This window comes from Equus przewalskii, chromosome 15 (assembly GCF_037783145.1).
Source record: "Equus przewalskii isolate Varuska chromosome 15, EquPr2, whole genome shotgun sequence".
Taxonomy (NCBI): domain Eukaryota; kingdom Metazoa; phylum Chordata; class Mammalia; order Perissodactyla; family Equidae; genus Equus; species Equus przewalskii.
In genome coordinates, this window is record NC_091845.1 from 85,088,864 (window position 1) to 85,110,612 (window position 21,749).

General features: G+C 45.4%; 1 protein-coding gene across 1 annotated transcript in view; it reads right to left on the reverse strand.

Moving 5' to 3' along the window:
* CLRN1 (clarin 1) overlaps positions 1-21,749 on the reverse strand; it is an 82,311-nt gene that overhangs the window by 21,686 nt on the left and 38,876 nt on the right. The window lies entirely within an intron of this gene.

Sequence of the window (21,749 nt, forward strand, 5' to 3'; positions counted from 1 at the left end):
ATCCCTTTCCCCCTCTCTATTGGAGCAGCCCCATCAGCACACAAACGTGGTGTCATTTTCTCACCAAGCACTCCTCCAGCGGTGGCCCCTTTCTCTATTTCCCTCCCAGCAAACCTCTCAGGGAGGTGCCTATCCCCTCAGCAGCTCATTCCCCCTGGCGCTTTCTCTCTCGAACACACAGCACTGATGCTACAGTTCCCAGGGCACCAGTGAGCATCGAACTGCCACACCCACTGGTCCATTCTTTATCCTCATCTTTCCTGGTCTACGTGTGACACAGCAGCTCGCCCCTCCTCCTGGAAATGCTGTCTTCCCCTGGCTTCCGGACACGACACGCACCCGGGTCTGCTCCCCCCTCCCTGCTGCTGTCTCCGTCTACTTGGCGGGTTCATCCTCATCTCCTGAGTCATCGGGGGACGACTCAGTTCTTGTGCCTCTCCTCCTCTCCTTCACTCACTCCCCTGGTCCTCTGGCCAGTATCGTGGCTTTTCCTAGCACACTCTTAAACGGCTATTTCCAGCCCAGACTTGTTCCTGAATCCCACCCTTGCACGTCCTCCCATCACCTATCGCACCTCTTGACTGGGACATGGAGCAGGCATCTCAGTGCGTCCCAAACCGAACCCGCAGTCTTCCCCTCCTCACACTTGCTTCCTTTGGCCTTCTTCATCTCAGAACAGCTGCACTTCCCTTCTTCCTTGGCATCATCCTTGATTCCTCTCTTACTCTCACATTTCGCGTTCGACCCATCAGGAAGACCTTTGGCGCCACCTTCAGAATCTGACCCTTCTCCCCATCTCTGCTGCTCCACCCTGGTCTAAGCTACCACCTTCTCTCCCTCGGAGGAGTGCGAGGGCTTCCTAACTGGTCTCGCTGCCTCCACCCCTCCTTCCTACAATCTACTTTCAGCCCAGCAGCCAGAGGAATCTTTAAAAAATGAATTGGTTTATATCAACGCCCTGCTCAAACCCCTCCAGTGGACTCTAACCTCACCCAGAGCACAAGCCAAGTCAGTACAACGGCCCACAAGGCCATCCATGACAGGACTCCTTGCCAGGCCCCGACTTCATCTGCTACTCATTCCTTGCTCAGTGGGCTCCAGCCACTGGCCTCCTTCCTGTACGTCAAACATGCCAGGAATATTCCTACCTCAGGGCCTTTGCACTTACTGTTCTGTCTGCCTGGATATTCCCCAGGTAGCCCCATGACTTGCTTGCCCACCTCCATGTCTTTACTTCACTGCCACCTTCTCCAGGAGGCTTTCTTTAACCACCGTATCTAAAGTTACAACCCCCGCCCCTTCACCTCCTCACACCATCACCCCTTTTCTTGCTTCTATTTTTCTCCTAATCACTCTGCCCCCATGAGATTTCAATACCATAGATCTATTGTATTTTGGTTTCTGTATTGTATTCATATCTGTGCCTATACATATGTCACATTTCCCCCCAGTTTTATCGAGATATAATTCACATACATCACTGTATAAGTTTGAAGTGTCCAGCATAGTGACTTGACTTAAATGTGTTGTGAATGGTTATCGCAAAAAGTTTAGTTGACATTCGTTATCTCACCTGGATACAAAAAGTTGTTTTTCCTCCTTGTGATGAGAACTCAGAATCTAGTCTCGGAGCGACGTTGCTAGATATCGTACCGCAGAGTCAGCTGCACTCACCATGTTGTGCCTCACATCCCCAGGACTTATTTATCTTATTCTGGAAGTTTGTACCTGTGACCACCTTCATCTAGTCCCCTCTCCCCCTAACTCCTACCTTTGGTAACAGCAAATCTGGCCTCTTTTTCTATAAGTTTGATTTTTTTAAAAAATAGATTCCACATGTAGGTAAGATCATACAGTATTTGTCTTTCTCTCTCTGTCTGACTTATTTTACTTAGCATGATGCCCTCAGGGTGCATCCATGTTGTCACAAACAGCATGATTTCCTTCTTTTTCATGGATGAACAATAATCCATTGCACACATATACACTTTTTAAAGAGTAAGGGGTGGTTTTTGCTTCCAAGAATCAGTTTTCCCCTCCTCAGGGGGATCGTTGCTGTGTGGAGAACGCAGCTGTGGCTGTGGACACACATGTTGGGTGGAGACAGTCGCTTGGAGTGGGATGCAGGGATGCAGTCTGATGTGGGTGGCTGTGGACACACATGTGTTGGGTGGATGCAATTTGCTTGGACTGGGATGCAGGGATGGAGTCTGACGTGGGTAGCAGGTCTGGGATTTCTTGGCGGCAGCTCATGGTTCAGTTTGAAGGAAGTTAGGATCACACTGGCAAGGAGGGAAGGAAGAGGAGCGGACGGTCCAGTTAGTGACCCCGGGGCCAGGGGTGTAGACGATGGTTGGCAGTGTAAATTATGACGGAAATTTCTGGTTAAGAACCAGAACTTGTCCATCGAGTCGGGCAGTCACTGTTGACCTTGGTGCAAGCTGTTTCAGGGGGCTGGGGGCAACAGGAGCTAAACTGAAAGAGTTTTCAGAGAGAATCTGGGGCAATGGGGATAGACTAGAGTAGCTGCCAGAGAGGGTGACAGGACCCAGGATGGTTTTTTGGTTTTTTCAGAAATTGAAAGACCTGATTGGCAACTGGAATGGAATTTCAAATCTCTTTATTAAAAGAAAAACTTTAATCTAACATACTTGGGGGATTGTCAACATGTTACGTGGAAACCGACTGCTGTTCAATAGCACGTTCACAGTTTGGGATTTGGTAAAAGAATTCATCTCACACCTGAGCGCGACCAAGCTCCTTCCTGTGAGCTGGGCAGGAGGGGCAGGGAGGATGTCCGGGCTCCTCAGCAGGTTTCGGTAAGTGGGTCTAAAGGTCCAGCTGTTAAAGGGGAACTTTTGTCTTTTGATGAATGTTGTAACAATGAAATGGAAATGAAGATAAAAATTTCGCCTACAATCCTACCAACATAAAAAGCAAGACTTTCCTTTATTCCAAGATTTCCTTGGAATAGCCTTCCAAGGTATTCCTTTATTATTAAGGTGGACACATATTTGTCGACCCTAATATTTATTTCCTACACTGCTATAACCATAATACAGTGTTGAGGTCACATGCTGTTCTTTTCACCCAGAATATAAGTATTTTCCGCGTCGTACATCTTGTCTTCCTAACCACCATTTGGATAACTACATGGTTTTCCATTGACCTGATGTACTGCTGTCTGTTGAGTTGCCTTCCGTTGTTTCAGTATTGTAGCTAACACTTCCTTGAACATCTTCAAGCACATGCCTTTGTCTTTCTTATTATGGGGGTAGATGATGAGTGGGAATAACCTTTTTGGATGAACTCCCAAGAAAGGAATCACTTGGGTCAAAGTGCTTTCTGAAAGAATGCTGTCTATGTATAGATACAAGGTAACTTGAGGAACGTCAGCTATATTTTGTAACGGACTTACTAAGCTCCACTGTTTCACCCCCAAGGGTTCAAAGCTCAGCTTCTCTGTGAAGTCTGGAAAGCAGAGATTTCTGACAAGATATTTAGTCAGAAACAGAGAGCTAGAAGAAACTGGTCATTGGCTTCACTCCCCTGATAGCGGAACAGAAGGCACCCAAGTCCAGGAGGGAGGGGGCACGGGGTGTAACCTGCTCGGCATGTGAAGAAAGGCTGTCACGCCCTTGCCGCTATGGTCTGCTTGACGAAACAGAGCCGAGTCCTAAGTTAGTGACATGGAGTGAAAACGCGGTCCCAGGGACGCTCACTGTAGGAAGGTTACCCTCCCGCAATCATTTGGTGGGGGCTCCGTTCTCTGGGCTGTGTTCCTTGCGTCCTACCCCCACTCTCTGGTCAGAGGGTGACCCCTCGAGCCTCTGATCTGTGGTCCCCCCATTCTGCAAAGCCTTGTCCAGTCTTTCCCCCTTCTGACCCTTGTCAGATGTTCCAAACCCCCCTAGCAGCGATCACACCCCCACCTCTGTGTCCCTTAGTCTTAGGGGCCTGGTTTACAAAAGGCTGGAAACGTCCAGTGACCCGAACTCTCCCATTTCACAGAGCGGACAGCGGCTATCAGGGGAACTCCCTCACCTTTCCACCTCCCAGTGCCACTTTGGTCCAGTGGTTCATGCCCCTTCCCTCCATTCTTAGTGAAAAAGATTTTCGCTAGTCCAAGGCTTGGCCTTCTCCCTGTGTCTCAGACCCAACCTTTCCAACTCCGCAGGGTCCTTTCTAGATCCATCGCCCACCTTTCCTGCCTGTCTTTGGCCTTTTCCTCCCTACAGCTCTAACCCCTCAGCATAGAATCATGCTCAAGATCCTCTCATTGTGAACACATGCACACATGCACACACACACGCACACACACACGCACACACGCACACACATGCACACGCACACACACGCACATGCACACGCACACACATGCACGCGCACACACATGCACGCGCACACACGTGCACACACGCACACACATGCACACGCACACGCACGCACATGCGCACACACATGCACGCACACACACACATGCACGTGCGCACACACACACATGCACGCGCGCACACACGCGCACACACACGCACACACTCCTAGCCTGGCCCTAGGGCTCCTCTAGCTGCTACCTGACCTCAGGTTTCCTCTGGGTCCTTCCCTCCGTTCCCTCCTCAGCTCCTGCGAGGACCTGCCTTCCCCTCCACGCCATCGGGACTGCTTTAGGAAAGGTCCCCTGGACCTTCTGGTGTAAACTAAGGACTGTTTTCATGGTCCCTGGTTTGACACCCGTGGTGTTTTGGACTGCTGGCCTTGTTGCAGCTTTCTTTTCCCATGGTTTCCCCTCAGCTGGTTCCCTTCCAGCTCACCAACCCTCCCCTCTCAGTCTCCTTTGCAAGTCTCTCCTCTTGAACCCATAAATATTGGTGTTTTCTAGAACACATCTTTGTCTATCTTCTCTTCCGACTCCCCTCCCTGGGAAACCTCATCTTCACTTTCAACTCCAACCACCACCTCCGACCTGCTGATTCCCACTTCTCTGCTTCTACCCCAGGCCCCTCCCATGACCCCCAAATCTTTGAAACTGAGGGACATCTCTTGTTACTGGTCCATGAGTGGAACCTCCTTAAATATGAACAAAAATAATTTCATCCTTGCTCTAAACTTTCTCCTTCCTTCTGTATTTCTCATCCTGCTGAATTGTTACAATTACCCATCCAGCAGAAATCTGGGTTCATCCTCTGTCACCACGTTTTGTTGATTTTTGCTTCCGATTATTTTGGAAATATTTCCCCTCATTTCCAGCCCTCTGACAATGTTTGGGTTTGGACACCCAAATGGTAGAGGGGCCTCCTGACCAGCCTCCCCACCTCTCTTTTGGTCTTCTTCCGATATATCTTCTGTCTGGTAACGTGCCTGCTTAGCATCCTTAAATGGCTTCCCATTGCCTGCAGGATAACATTAAATGCCTCAGTACAAACCAAGTCCCTCATGTTCCCGTCGCTGCCTTCCTCCCAGCCTTATCTTCCCCCTCCTTCTTTCCCTCCCACATCCTCTGTACTCTGTCCACAATAGGCTCTTCATAACTTTGCTCATGCTCTTCCTTTCCTCAGAATAGCTTCCTCAATGCTGTCTAATAATATCTACTTCTAATCCTTAAGAACTTTCCTCTAATTTCCCTGTGCTTTGCCCAGACAGAGAGTAACTCTCTTTTTTGGGAGCTCTCTGAACAAAAGCAATAATTGGGATAGTAATTAGTGCTATTCAGCCATCTGTAGTTCGATTCTTCCCCATTCTGGGCTCATGATGGGATTGTACATCTTGGCCCCTTTGAAGCTGGAGGTGGCTGTGTAACAACCTTGGCCAATAAAATATAAGTGGAGGTGGCATTTGTCAGTTCTGGGTCAGAGCATTGAGTTGCCAGTGAGCACTTCCACAACTCTTTCTCTCCGTTGTGACAACTGGCGACATTCCAGATGGTGACTGCATCCCGGAATGGCCGTCCAGGTGAACTCTGATGAATATGCACCAGGAGCAAGCAATCAATCTTTGTTGATTTAAACCTATGATGTTTGGACTTACTTGTTATTAAAACACGACCTACCCCATCTTGACTGAGGTACCTGTATAGCTCTTCCGAGGAGATGGTTCTTTAAACACACTTCTGCTAGACTCTTAGTTGTTTATGAACATTGCCTTCACATGCTCAGAGTCTAGAAGAACATTTAGGCACATAGCAGGCACCCAGTGATCTTTTTTTTTTTCAGGGGGGAGGAGGGCACATATACTCTAACTCACAAAGAATTTGTGTCTTACATGTAAAGTCATGCTGTTTTCAAGAGATCGTTGGAGGGTACTAAGAATAAGATACTGAACTATTTGTTTTTACTAACTGCTAAGTGTGTTCCTTTATTGCTTGCCATTAATCCATGTTTCATTTGATATCTCCAAATGTATGGTTTCCATTTCAGTTGCCTTAAAGTTTATTTTATTTCTCTCTGCTGGGCTCTTCTGTTATATTTTATCCTGAAACTTTGTTCTCCTTTCATCTATTATGATTCTGGTCTAACAGTCATATCTTTTATCCTACAATTCTTAAAATAAGAATTAGTAAATCCAGACTAAAGCTATGTTTCGGCATTAACCAAGTGTATTAGGTTGTTAGAACATCACGTACCACCAAGCAAGCAGGGTGGGGGAGCTGGTGGGACCAGAGACAGACAGCCGGGCAGCAACTGAAAGGCAGCATGGCAGCTTGGGAAAAGCATAGCTTTTGGAGTTGGGGAAGTTTGGGACTAATTTGGTTTTGCCATTTACTGCTCCTGTGGGCCTCTGTGTACCTTGGCTCCCTTATCTATAAGTGTGAGTGGTAATAGAAATAAGTTAAAGGACTTTTGAGAGAGACAAGTGACATCATTTATGTGAAAGCTCTTTGTAAATTTTAAGTAATTGCTTAAATACTTTTTAACATGATGATAGTGGCAGGAGAGTTGCATTTTCACTGAGAGGAGTGGGAGATACAAGAACTCAATTCAGGGGCAATGTCTGCATTGCCAAGTCTCAGGACCAATCACTGGGGTGAGTGGGAGTTATTGGGCATCCATACTGGGGACCAAAGATTCCCTGCTTGTAGTCCGTAGATTATATGGAATCAGGCGAACTTTCTACCTTGTAGCTCAGATTTTTACTTTTTTTTACTGACCAGGTGGCTGACTACTGCTGTAAATAATCCAGGAACTCTGGATTTATAGTTAATTACTTATTTGATACCTGTCACACGCTTTCCTCAGTGCCTGATATAGTGTTCCCATTCTCGCTTCTATTTCCCTTGTGCAATTTCTTGGACATTCTCTGTAATGACTCGTCTAAAGTGATGTTTGAGCTGATGGCACACCTCTAAAGAGGCCCCCGATAGTCTCTGTGGAAGGAGGAGACCCTAACATAGGAGACAGGCAGATGGAGGTCAACATGCTGGCTTCATTTCCCGTAAAGTGCTGGAGAACGTGGCTTAGATTTCCCACCAAGTTCCGCCAAATTAGGCAGCCTCCCCGACTCAGTGGCAGGCAGGGCTGGATGGCTGAAGTCTTCCTGTCCAGGGCAGAGCTGGCTGCTTTACCCCGACCAGGTGGAGAGCAGGCTGCTTTACTCTGACCAGGTGGAGAGCAGGCTCCGGTAACAGGTGAGCAGATTTGGAAGGGAGGGGAAGCCTCTGTGGCTTCGAGCCAAGGGTGCTCATCTTCTGACTGCAAACTTGTCCACTAGGCCAGTCATTCCCTCTGCGACCAGGTGGGTGTGATAAAGTGTGAGCCCCTTCACGGAAATAAGCAGCTAAAGGAATGGAAGCCAAGGATCCCAGCTGGGATTTGACCAGACAACCTCCCGGCTGTGTGGAAACAGAGCTAACTGCTGCTCCTGGCCCTGCGCTCCTCCTGGGGCCCGGCCCATCCATCCCTCACGTGAGGGCTCCTGACTCTTGGCCTCACCTGACTCCACCTGTCTTGTCCTCCATCAGGCTGCACATCAGAATCCCTGGGGGAGCTTCTAAACCATTTCAACGCTCAGGCCCCGCCTCCGGAGACCCTGAGTCAACTCGTCTGGGGTGGAGTCTTGGCCTCGGCAGTTGTACCGACTCCCTGGGGGGTTCTAAAACGCAGCAAGGGTTACAGACCACCGATCTAACGGTTCAGACCCCATCCGCCCTTTTCGCCTTCATCTGGCCAGATGTAAAATGCAGGCACCGCCATCTGTGACACCCTCCAAACAAAGGTGGCCTCTGATAATGATGTCAGCAACGGTGCAGCCACTTTTTCTCAGATTAAAGCCATAGCGGTAGCTTCAGAGGTCCTGGTTTCCTTCTCAACTTGTCCTTCACATAAAAGGTATGTAAAAAAAAAAGTTGTGTTTGGCCCCTTTCTGCTCAGCTATTCATTTTCTTGAAAGAGAATAAGAGAGAAGATTTCTTTCTTTTACAGAATTGCTCTTGATCTGACTTTCCCCTCAGCCCATCTGCAGCTGGTCATTATGAAAATCCAGTAAAAGACATTCCCTGACATGAGCTCAAGGCATGCATCTGTTTTAATATCACCCGTAATCGCACACCCAGGTATTGAGCCAGGCTTCTGATGGCTGCCCGGTCAGGGAGAATGAAATCCATGACCCCGGCACTTCAAACGAGGAGACTTGATGGTATGATGGGACCGTTTAAAATACAATTTTCTCAGTCCCGCCTGAATTTCTCTCGGCTGAAGCGTATCTACTGGACTCAAGCCTGTTTGGAGGCAGCCCCATCGGTGAGCCTTAATCACCCATGGTGGCTTAGGGACGACAGCTGCTTTGTCGCATATGTGTCTCTGATAACAGACCCCATTTAACTGCTCCTAATCCACAGGGTATGATTATGTTGGGGTAATAACTCCCAAGAACGGCTTTGCCACTGTTACAACATGCTGAGAGGGAGCGAATACGAATCCTGCATAAATTAGTCTGCCAGGTACCGTCTGCTGTTCGTGGGTTCTATCAAACCTGTAATAAAAGTCTATCACACCGCAACCAGTCCGTGTGTCCAGCTGCACGACTAGATGAAAGGCACATTTGTCATCATCTAAGGTAGATGTTTTGTTTTAAGAAAATATGCCTTTAACTTTATGAAATCCCTGAAACATTTCAGGGATAAAAATGAGTTTTTATTTTGCATTTTTTATTTATTTATTTATTTTTTTTAAAGATTTTATTATTTCCTTTTTCTCCCCAAAGTCCCCCGGTACATAGTTGCATATTCTTCGTTGTGGGTTCTTCTAGTTGTGGCATGTGGGACGCTGCCTCAGCGTGGTCTGATGAGCAGTGCCATGTCCGCGCCCAGGATTCGAACCAACGAAACACTGGGCCGCCTGCAGCGGAGCGCGCAAACTTAACCACTCGGCCACGGGGCCAGCCCCTATTTTGCATTTTTTAAATAAATGAGATTTTAATTTGTGCTCTAATTCTGTCCCATTGGCTCTTAATGAAATATCGGTTTTGGAAGTCAATCACATGCCGTGTACCTGCTTTTCTTTTTGTCCCTGTCTCTGTTTGGAAACTGTGTCACCCCAGGAAAGAGGCCGCCGCTATGGTCATTGGTGCGGTGAGGTAATTGTCATAGTCAAAGAAACAAACGTGGAAGATCGTACCGTGAAGATTTTCCTTGGCAGTGCTCTTAAGTCAGCTAAACACGTGTGCAACCAGACAGCTCTGCCTTCAACAGAAACGATCAATGTCAAGGTAATATAATTATGTAACCCAAAGATTAGCCATAAGCATGGGACCTGCTCAACCTAGATTATTAAGCAAGCTTGGCTTGAATATTTCACCTTCAAAGGTCAAAGGTTGGGGCTTCAACATCAGGGCCACTGAAATGTGAAATGAAGAGGCAGTGAATGAATTCAAGTCTTAAGGCCAAGGACCATTACACAGATATTCGAGAACCAGCTCGTGTGAAGTACCAACGTCACTTTTTAAATAGATAGTGAAACTGAAGCCTCCTGTTACATGTTCTTCATCTCTTTGTATCCTTTTCGCATATTGTAAGGAGTCAGAACGCGGCAGAGGAGTGAGCATCTGGATTTCAATCCCAGGTCTGCGATCTACGAACTCTGTGACTTTGGGAAATGTTTGTGACCTCTCTGAGTTTCCAGTTTCCGTATCTGTTCGGGAGGAACAGCATCATAACATCTCCCCTGTAAAGGTTGGAGATAATAGATGCAAAATGAGGCAGCCAGTGAGCAGCTGAAATCAGCATTTTTTCTCCTGGCTTGTCTGAAAGTCCTCGGGAAGACGAGTCACCCTCAGTTTAGAAAAGGGAGCGGAGCAGCAGATTGTGAGAGCAAACGTGGAGTCACCCTCCAACAGGTAAGGTTCACACCCCAGCGCTAAGTTCCAGAAGCCCCCATAGGTCCTGCCGCGAGAGCTTCCGGGCAGCCCTCTCAGCTCTGCTTTGTGTCTCAGGAAAGCCGGGCTCCATGACTTCTCTGGCTGTTAGGGGGAGGGTAATTTAAAGGGAAGGAAGGGGTGGGTGTGTGCACGTGAGTGTGCCCGCACCCGTATATGCAAAATTATAACTGTCAAACAAAGCCAATTCTGTGGATTTTTTTTCTAGTAAGGGTAGTAGGGGCAGTCGTCAGGGAGGAGGGAGAAAGAAATGCTCTTTTCCTGGACTAGGCAAGGAGAACCAGATGCTCCATTCCTCAAAAGCATTTTCCCCCTATTTTTTCATCCATTCGAGGACAATTTCTGCTTAAGTGCCTCCTTTGGGTAAAGACTCCCCTTGGAGTGTTGAACATACTGGTCATTCCTGACTTCTTCCCATTATCAGTTTAAGAAATCAGATTCAGGAACGAGGAGAATTTTCGGGAGGATGGAAGAGGAGTTGCCAGGAGAAACAGAGGAAGGAGGAGGTCGGCCTCTCACTGTCTTTGACCTTCTGCCTTTTTTGCTTTCTCGACAATACCGTCTAGATTGTTGGGGTGTTTGTGGCTGCTCCTGCTCTCTGCAACCCACTAACCCGTCTCCTTTGGAATTCTAAAACATCCCAGTCTTTGCTTTCTCCTTCTTAGGCTGCAATTTTCTACACAAAAAATAAAATGATACAACAAGGAAGAAAAGAAGCATTCACTTTGATAACAAAATTTGTTTGGGTCCTGATAAATACTTCTAATGACAGCAGCCAAAATCTGTCAGAGGAGTCTATAAGCAATGAGGTTACTGAAGCCATGCAATTTTACAGCTGGAAGGACCTTGTCTAGAAGAGCCAGCCCCTCACTGTGTAGTTCACAGAGCGTTTGAACTGGAAGAGATGTCAGAGATCACCCAGGTTTACCTCCCATTTTACAGATAAAAGAACTGGAAACCAACTTGGTGACATTATTTGCTCAAGGTCTAATCCCCAGTGAGTGGCCAACACCTGCCTCAACCCAGGTTGCATCATCTCAAGAGCATCAGTTTACAAACACCTGTTAAGCACCTCTTTGTGACATGCACTGTGCTGGGCCCTGGTTTGAGGGAGTGCTAGGGTGAATGATACGCAGCCCCTACCTTCTTGGGGCTCAGGATCTCCTTGCAGAGAAGTGCACATTCTCAAATACTTATAATATAAGGTGATTTGAAACGATAGAGTGAACATCAAGGTCTAGGAAGGACAAAGAAGGAAACAATTATTTGGCTGAAAGAAGTCGAAGGTTTTCCCTCCACACTAGTGCTTCTTAGACATGACTATCTTCTATCCCACTAATCACTTTTTTTCAATGGGAGGAAAACAAAATCTCTATTTGCTGGACTGTTTTCATGGGTGAATGAGACTAGACAATAGGGCCTTGAGCTAAAAGGCAGAGGGGCCCATGCATGCTGGGTGCAATAGTGCAAATGGCTTCCGTCCCCCTCCCGCCACTGGACCGTGAACCAAGGGAGGGGGAGACAGGCAGTGTTATGAGGAGGAGGTTCATCAAAGACCCTACAGCTCTGCCATGGGTAGGCAGGGCGACAGGAGAGATGCAGGGTGTGCAGGATGGTAAGCAGTAGGTCACCTGGGGCAGGTGGGGTCAGCAGGAGGCAGGAGTCGCACTTGCAGGAGACCCTGGAGATAGAGCGCCAATGCTCAGCAATGGTCAGAGCCCTGAGTCCCAACTATTCTACTGCAAAATATGTTCGAGAAGCCACCTGCTTGCTCACAGAAGTAGTTCCAACATCCTCTCTGCAATCTAGGTCATATGCCTCATTTGGTAAAGAAACTCTGCTTTTCTAAAATATGAAGTAAGCTAAATCTCTGTGAAGCTTTTTACAAGTTTTCAATCATAAGGTCCAAATTAAAATGCCTTTAAAAGTATGTCTAAAGTCGCAAGCTGTGATACACGATCGGTTAAATTTTATTTTCACATTTCAAAAAAAAATATTCCATATGTTTGTACCAGCTCATTGAACTGTCTTGGCAACGAATAGATCAGCATATCTAGGAATGATTGATACCATATGATTCTTGGGGATCATATTTTGATGCTGCTCTGCAGTGTTTCAAACTTCCAAAACAGAAGCACACCCACACACACCGAGCTCGAAACTGGCAGTTTTTGTGTTGATGGCTACATTAAGAGTTTAAACATCATCATTAAAATTCTACAGGTGACATATCAGGAAAAATTAAGCCCACCAGTTGTGCTGCCTTGAAAGGAAAATAGTCCTTCATTATAACGAATGCAATTGTGTGCTAGGTACAAATGCTCGTGACCTCTAGAAAAGGAACCACTGACCCATAAACGGATGAAAAGCAGCCAGAGTAAACGAAGCAGAAGCTTCCCCAGCATAACTGTGCATCCTGGCAGGGAGGGCTCTTGTTATAATTAAAAGTGATAGAGTGGGCAATAGGGAACTTTTAATAGGAACGAACATGACAATGTTGCCTAACTACTTTTCTGGTCCATTCTTCATCCTCATGTTGTACCATATATCTGGGTTTTAAAAGTGACACATACGTTGCACATAAAAATAACACATGTAAACTTGTACAGCAGAACCAAGCAAAAATTCATTTAGAATATGGACACCATCAACGCCCAATTTATCCTGAGTAAATCTCCATCTAAATTTGCGCTGTCCAGTATGACAGCTATTAGCTGCATTGAAATGGCTGGTGAGCACTTGAAATGTGGCTAGTCTGGAAGGAGGTGTGCTGTAAGTATAAAACACACACTAGATTTCAGAGACTTAGCACAGAAAAATAGAAGGTAAAGTATCTCAATGATTTTTTATTAATGACTACATCTTAAAATGACAGTATTCTGGATGTCTTGCGTTAAAGAAAATGTGTCATTAAGATTGATTTCACCTGTCTCCTTTTTGATTTTTTTCTGATATGACCACTAGAACATTTAAAATTACATATGTGGCTTGCATCTGTGGTTTGCATTATATATCTCTTGGCCAACGCTGATCTAAATGAAAAGCTTGGTAAGCAAGGTAGCATTTAGCAAGCCAACAGAATTGAAATAGAAATTCCTATTAACTGATGGTGACACGACTACATGAAGAAAATTGGCCACGAGGTGACTGACCCTTCGATGTGCTGCCTTTTCCATTCCTCCTGCACTGGGAAGTTTCTGCAAATCCCAATGTTTTCTTCCTAACTTTCTGAAGGGATAGTGAGAAAGGGGGAAGTTCTGGGAAACGAGTTGTGCTCTAATCATAAAGTTGGCTCTGGAAGAAGCAGAAAAGTGTCGTCCACCCCGAGCTCCTCGGAGGCTCTGGATTTTGCTTGAAGGAGCCCTTTATTGAGAAGACAGGGCTGAGCCTCTTACTTTTTCATAGGAACAGGGCTATACTTTCCCACAGGAAGGAGGTCAGAGGACTCTCCTCCCTCGAGGATGTGTGGATGGAACATCGCTGACAGGCGGAGGGTGTTCTGCACGGGGATATGAGGACCACCAAGCTCTATGGCAATCGGGGTGTCACCTTAGAGGAAACAAATGTCCTAAAGCACATTCGTTAGAAGGTTTTTAACACGGAGAGGGGTCTTTATTTAAGTGACATGATGCTTTTTAGGGAATCCATTGGATCTATTTTTTCCACAGTTTTCCCATCTTTCTCCCACGCTCCATTAGCAGATGCTTTGATGCTTAGGCAGAAGAAAGTTAAGCTGTAAGTCTGTTCACTGGGCCTCATAGAAATGGGTGAGGCATTCACACGTTGAGGATAACGTATAGAGAGGGTTCTGACCACCAGAGAACAAACGAGCCAACGTCAGATTTCCTTTGCTCGGCTGGGGGAAATGTCAGAGTACCGCGGGGACTGATGCAATTCTGTGAGACGGGTGAGGGTGTTGTCTAACCCCACCGGTTCTGAGTCCTCACAGAAAGCAAAGGGCAGGACACCTGATTAGAACAACTCCATCAGAGACAGGCCAGCCTGAGACCCAGCCGTGGAAACCATTCACTGCACCGCAGTGGAATGCGGCCGTGCGAGGACCAAACGAGACAAAGTACGCACAGCGCTCAGTGTCCAGTAAGTCTTCAGAAGACGCATGATTGTTTTGAAACACATCCTATGGGATGAGTAAAGTTAATCACCATTTCCCTGCAGAAAATACAAAGGCTCCAGAAAATTCACTGTACATTCCCCGCTTTTGTTTAAATTCATTTGTGAGAAGCTTTACTCATGCTTTAGCTGCCAATGACTCATGGTTAAATCATTTCACTCATCTTTTCTCCTTTTTTATTTTTTAATACAGTTGCAAATCACATGATATTCTGCTTTGTTGTTTTTTTCCCCCAAGGAAAGCTAAGCAACTCTTAACAGCCCCATTACCTTAATGAACTAAAACCAGTCAGTGAAAAGACTCGGTATCCACTTCATCAAATCTAGTGGATGATAATTTCTTGAAAGCTGAAGACGAATTCTGGGGAGTTTTCTGGAGCCCTGTGAAAATTCATATCACTTAATAACCTCTGTGAGTTGAAGGTTGGTGTCCAATGACTGCTAAGAAGATATAAGGAATCTTGCAGAAATATAAATAGACTAGTGCTGAAATTTAATTAGACACTGCATATGTTAATAATAAATTCAATTAATTTAGCCTTCTACCAATGCTAGAGAAAAAAAACACCCAGGCAAAATAATAATTCATTTTAAATGCCTCAATTGGTAACCTTCTTTCCTGAAGAGTGATTTATGCAGTAATTTACTGGCTGTGTCTTCATAAGATTGTTCCAAACCAGCCCTTTTGAAATAGTAATAATTTCTGAATGTGTGTTGTGAGAGATATAACAAATGACTTCTTATTAATTTTCATTTAATGAGTTGCCTATTCACATGGTAATTTTTTAAAAATTCTCTTCTTAAGATAAACAGGTTATAAATACTGAGGATAACACTTCCATTTCACAAAAATCATGACAGAAAAATCTGTCTCATATTCATTCTCTACATGATTTCAAGGCCAATCAGGTTCAAATTTTCTATCCTAAATGGGCGTCTATTTCTTTCCCAGTCAGCACAGCAGATCCTTTTAAATTTCTATAGACAAGTGATTCCAAATTGGTTAAAAAAAAATAAAAACAAAGAATATTTATCAGCAGCAAAGGTCCTAGCAGGGATGATGGGGGGCAGACAGGGAAGCAGGTCATGGGCACGGAGGAAAAGCAGCCAGAACTGGTGAAGGAGCGCGTGACACTGGTCCTTTTTAAAGAACAAGACAAAGATCCTCTCTTACAGCTCTTCTGTTTCTCCAAGCCCCCCTTTTTAAAAAGACCCCATAATTTCTTACGTAAATATTAATATTTAAGAAGAACTTTTATTGCTTGTCTTTTCAAAAAGTTTAATTCCATAGTAACTCGTTAACTATATGTTGTCATAATAAAAATGGCGAGGATGAAATAATTAATAAAATAAAAACAAAATTAAAAAAACTAGAAAGAAGAAATTACTCAGAAGAGTCCTAGGTATTTCAAATGGTTCACACCTGTTTAAACAATCCTGCAATAGACAGTGCAAGGCTCTTAAAAATAATTCCTCACGACACTTGGAAGAGGGTTGCCTGAAGGATTAAATAATTCAAATGCAATTGTTACTTACATGAGAACTGAAAGGGCCTCGCTCCTAGCCCACACTGCCTCACGCCCGCTCCATGGAAAAGCCCATACTGCATCTCGCCCATGAACTTGTCCAGCTCCTGCCCCGAGGCGTTGACGAGCAGAGCCCCTGTTTTGCAGAGGAAGGTGGCTTTGATCCACAATGGTGTCCCCAGAGCCGTCACAACTCCCAGGGCACAAACGAAGCTTAACACCCCGGCCATGCAAAAAATCACTTTTTTCTGTTGGTTTGGCATGATGAGGAACGGCTTTTGAGAGGGTGAGGTTCAAAAACAAGACCTTTGTGAGTGACGGGAAGCGACTGCCCCTTTGACTGCATTTATTCCTGAAGCTGAGCGGACGGATCCCAGATGAAAAGCCAACTTCGCCGTGGACGGTGGTTCCCACCAGGTTAAATGTCAGTAGAATGCCAGGATGGGGGCTTCTTCACCACGCTTACTGGCTTCGCTCGTTTTCAGCGGCTTCTTCTCTCTATCTTGAAATCTTTGGACTAAGAATCTGTAAAATAAAACCCTCAAACTGCCTTGAGCGTCTCCTCTTGTGTCTCTTGGTAACAGAGGTCTAAGGTAACAGATGCAGCCCTCCCCGTAACTTGATAAATGCCCCCCACCCCTCCCTCAGCCTGTTGTCTGATTGGGTGAGTTGAAACTTTCAGAAACAGGCTTGGCTCCTATGGTGAATTTTCAGCAACTTGAGAAGTTCGTTTATTGATCTGTTTTTATTTTTGTGTTTCATTTTCTGATGCGGGGAGAAGAGGAATCTTGGCAGAGATAGGAAGAACTGGTCTATTTATTGGTATTAATTGATTCTGACAAGTGTTAACTGTAGGAGGATAAAATATTGAACTGAATTGGGTTTTGCACAGATACAAAGCGCCCTAGACCAGCCCCGAGGGTGTCCTCCTCACTCCTTTTCTCCCAGATCTATGATTTAGAATCAATGTGTCAATAGAGAATTTGATTCCAATTTTTCCTGGCGCACAAGAATATGGAGATGCAGGTGCAGATATCTAGATTTCTACATGCCTTCCTTTACAACATTTGGCTGCTTCAGGACAATAGCAGGGACGTGTGGTTCTGGGTCCAAGAAGTGCCAGAATCTGTGAAGAAGACAAGGGCGTTGCTGTGGGGAGAAGGAACTGTGGTCAGACGGGTGGCTCTAAGAATTCGCCCAGAAAAGCCAGGGGCCCAGCAGAGGTAATGGGTGAGGGAGACCAGAGCCAAAGTCATGAGCAAGGTGAAGTAGCGAAGTGAGTTTGTGAAATTGTCAAGATCTGAAAACCAAAGGTCAGGATTCAGTGACAGCTTTTTAATTCTGCACTTCCAATGAGGTTCCTCCTTCTGCAAACAGATACAGGACTGGCCTGTGTGTGTGTGTTTACGAGTTTACTGAAATTTACGTAAAGCATCTATCAAATGCTTTGTTATTGTGCTAGGCTGTGACCTACAAAGAATTCTTAACTTCGAGAACAAAATTTCTTAACTTGTAGTTAGAACTTAGCATGTCAGGCACCTTGCTAAGTATTTTACCCAAATTATCTTATTTAATTCTCACAATTACCATAAAAAGTGATGATGAAGAAGATGATGATGGTGGTGAAGATTGTGGTGGTGAAGATGATGATGGTATCCCCATTTTACAGATAAGGAAACTGAGGCTTGGCAACTTGCCTAAGAGAGTAGAGGAGCTGGATTCAAACCCAGGTCTTTTAATTCTGAGGTCTACGTGTTATAAACAGTTGCGTGTTATTCTAAGCCAACCTTGACCTTGAAGAGATGACAAGCTCTTCAGGTTGGGTGGGGCTGGGTTAACAAGGGCAGAGCAGCCCATTATTAGTTACACACCTTGGGTGCTTGGAGAGCACAGACATTGCAAGTAGGACTTTACCAATTGGTCAAAAGCACGTGTTTATGCTAGCTTCTGTTCTCTCGATCCACCCTTAAGCATGGCAGCTTAGAAGAAATTAATAAATGAAGATTTGTTTCACACCATTGTTGGCATAAGTGAGTCTCTAGGTTATGTGAGCTTTGAGGGGAATTTTGAGGTATAGTCTTAGACTTCTTGGCACAGCGATGCTCTCTCAGCAGTTGCCAGAGGCTGTCTTGTTAAAGATAGACAACTAAGTACAGAACTGGTTCAAGAATGACAATGTCCCTTCAGGGGAGGGAGGGGTACCGTAAACCATGGCCTCAGGAAGCGGGGCATACACAAGATTCCAAAGAGGTACTCAAAATTAGGTTTACGGTATAAGTCAGCCTTTTTATCTCACCTGCTGTGACACACACAGTAAACAACTCAACGCGGGCTCTCTGCCTCCAATGCATTCTCCATTGGATTTAGAGTAATTGCCTTTATCATCCACGAGCAAAACAAGGGAGCACCAGCGTCCCCCAAAGCGGTTATCTGGGGGTACGTGTACCAAACCCATTCAAGAAACCTCAGTTTAAGATGTCTGAGAAGAGCTAAGCTCATTAAATCATCATATTCTGTAATTGGAAGAGACAGAACATTTCCAACCCTGGGAGCAGAAATTATCTACAACATAATCAATACTATTAATCCCTGTACAGAAAGGATCTGGCAAGAGGGGTGGTCAGTACAGGACGGTGGTTTAATGAGCTAAAATCCAGCCAAATGTATCTGAAGCTGTCCAGGAGGAAGAGCCGTGACCGTGGATGCAGAGGGCAATTACGTCACACCCGTCCTCTGGTTTGCACCACTCTATGGGGAAGTTTTCCCTGATCTGTAGGAACGTGAGAAGAATAAATACAATATAGGGAGTTCATCTTTCATCCTGAAATTATGTCCTTCTTAATTTTTGTTGTTAAGATTTCCTTTCTTTAATGAAATAATGGTAGTTAATTTTTAATGTCCTTACTTGGCAAATTAAAAAATTGTCAAACCTATATGTGTTCCCAGTTTAAACAACCAACCAACCCAGTGACCTGTATCAGGCAGGAGTGTGGATCCCTGTGTGGAAAGGATGAGGACTCAGGGCTCGTGGCAGCCGGATGGGCGGCCTCTTTGCTCTAACCCAGTGGTCCTCAGCCTCGGCTGCTCACTGGAATCACTTGAAGAGATTTTTAAAATACTGACGTCTGGATCCTATTACTTGAGATTCAGGCTTATTTGAGTTCAAAGTGTGGCCTCAGTGTCAGAGCACCCCAAGGGATGGCAATCTGCCACCCAGGTTGAGATCCCGGGCTCGAGCGTACCCTTTATCACACAGCTGCCTTCTGATTACGAACTAGGGTTTGCAGGTATCTTGATGCCAGAAAGCATGCAGACACGAACATCCAGGCACCAGAGAGGAATACTCCCATTATAAGTTAAGAAATTGGCACTGCCACTGATAGCTCAAACTTCCAGAGTTTTGTTCAGCACCGAGATCATGGTCGCGTTCAAATGTCCTGATGGGATCAGGTTTCAGCATCTCCAAGACTAAAGATGAGGCCCTGGATCATACATTTACCCCACGTCACCATGTGAATGTCAACGGCGATGTCTTCTGGTTGTGAAGCAGCCCGCCTTGGGTCCAACGCCCACCTCACCTCCTCTCTGTGCAGCTTCCATTCCAACTTCAACACCACCCACCCACGCTGCATAGGAGCGTGTGTGATCCACCCTCTGAGGATGAGATAATAGAACCTGGCAGGCATTATGCCTGACAGCCTTCTTTTGAAATTTCATCTTAAATGTCTTGAATGACAGTGATGACACCATTTTCCTTGCATTCTCTCTGAGAATTTGAGTCATTAATGTCAGCAAGTTTTCACCAAGTACCCAACTGAAATCTCTACTTCTCTCAATCTTAATAGCAACACATTTGGTGACAGAGAAAGTGGAACGAGGCCTTTCCACCCTCATGACTCTGTCAGGTGCTGGGCGATGATAGAATTCTTCACTGTGACTAGAAATATCCGGAAGATGGAGGACAATTGCAATTCCAACATTTATGCCTCTTCTCACACTAATTTGGCTTCATACGGTCATTCAAAAACAAAAGGAAAAGGGAAAAGGGCCTGAATTCAAAGGCCTGGCAATTCCTACCTGATTTTCTCCCTACAAGTGAGAGACAGCATAGAAGAGTGTGGAAAGAGAACTGGGTAGAAAGATGTGATCCAGGGTGTGGCTCCAGGTTCACCACTAAACTAAGAATTCCTTCATTTCTCTGGCATTCTTTGCGCTCATTTATGAAAAGAGTGGTCTCTGCTACATTGGCAATTCTCAAGTTATTTTTAACCAGAAAAATCATTTCCTCAGCTGAACTCTTGGATGGAATAAGAGATAAAAATGGAGCTTCTATACTGGAGGTGGGGGGTCAAGGAGCTCTGCCCCCGGGGCCCTCTTGTTCCTTGTTCCCTCAGAGCCCCCCCACTCCCAACCCTAAAGTCGGCTCTGAGATGCACAGTTTGATATGCATGCACCAGATGATCCTTTAATTCCCTTCTAAGTAAAAAAAACTTTTTGAAAGTTATAGAATCAAAATTTGTCCATTTGCTAGATTATTTCTTTTTTTCTTTGCTGCACTAACCTGTTAACTTTATGGAATATTGCACGACCTAGAGAACGAGATGGCTGATCATTCCAGTTATTAATATTTAGATTATATAACGAGAGTTTCTGGGTTTTGTCTGCTTTGTCACTGGTAATACTGATTTCGATTTTCTTCCAAATGGGTCATTATACTCCAAGGCCTCTCTAAGAGAGATTCAACAAGGGTTTGTCAAGCTTCCTATTCTGAGACAAGAGGCCTTTGTGAATCTACCCCATTTTTCTCATCTTTAAAGCAAAATCGGGCAAACTTGATTGACGTTTCTTGACTAATTCAAGTTGCTGGTGATCCTCAAGTAGCATTGTAATGTCTAATGACGGAAAGGAAAAAAACACTCCGCGGGGAGAAGTGATTGATTTATTAGGGGAAAATTGCCGCCTGTACTAGACCTTGATTGCAGCTAATATTTGTAGAGCTAATTGCTTGAACTAGAGGATTGAAAGGGTTGAGGGAGGGAAGAAAAAGAAAGCAAAATTCTCTGGGAAAACAGACGAACCCATGGTGGGAGGCAAGCCCAGTGCAGGCGGCCTCAGGGCTGATGGTGGCTGTGGGGACGTTTAGGGTGAGAGCTGCCGCAGAGCCAGCAGAAGTGGAGGAAAGTTGCTGCCCGTGTCAAATAAAATACGTGACTCCCTCCGATTTTTCTGGGTTTCTTGTTCGTATCTCACACCAAAGCTATGTTGATACTTAAACCTCCACCCGGCTGAACGCCTGAACTATTTACAGGAGGGAGGGAAGTCACTTAATCTGAAGAAGGAAGAAGGACAGCAGAGTCTGAGGCACCTCCTTTCCCAAGAAGGCACGGACCAGATTCCTGGTACTCCAGGCAAATCGATCTGCATTTTCCTCGTTGACGTAACCTGGGGCAGATGTGTTGAGACGGTACTTTGATTCTGTTGTTACCAACCATTGCTATTGTATAACTGTTTTCCTTTGTGTGGGTGTGTGACGCTTAAAATACTGACAACTCCCTTGAGGATTTGCATGAAACGATAGTAGCAACATTAACAAAGATGTAATACAGATGGGGGCTCCCTCTGTCCCAGCTCTACACTGAGTGCTCTCCGTGGATCGGCTCATTCCTTTTCAGACTCCTGGGAGCAAGTGTTAGATTTCCCACCCTCCTCTGTTGAGATGTTCCAGGT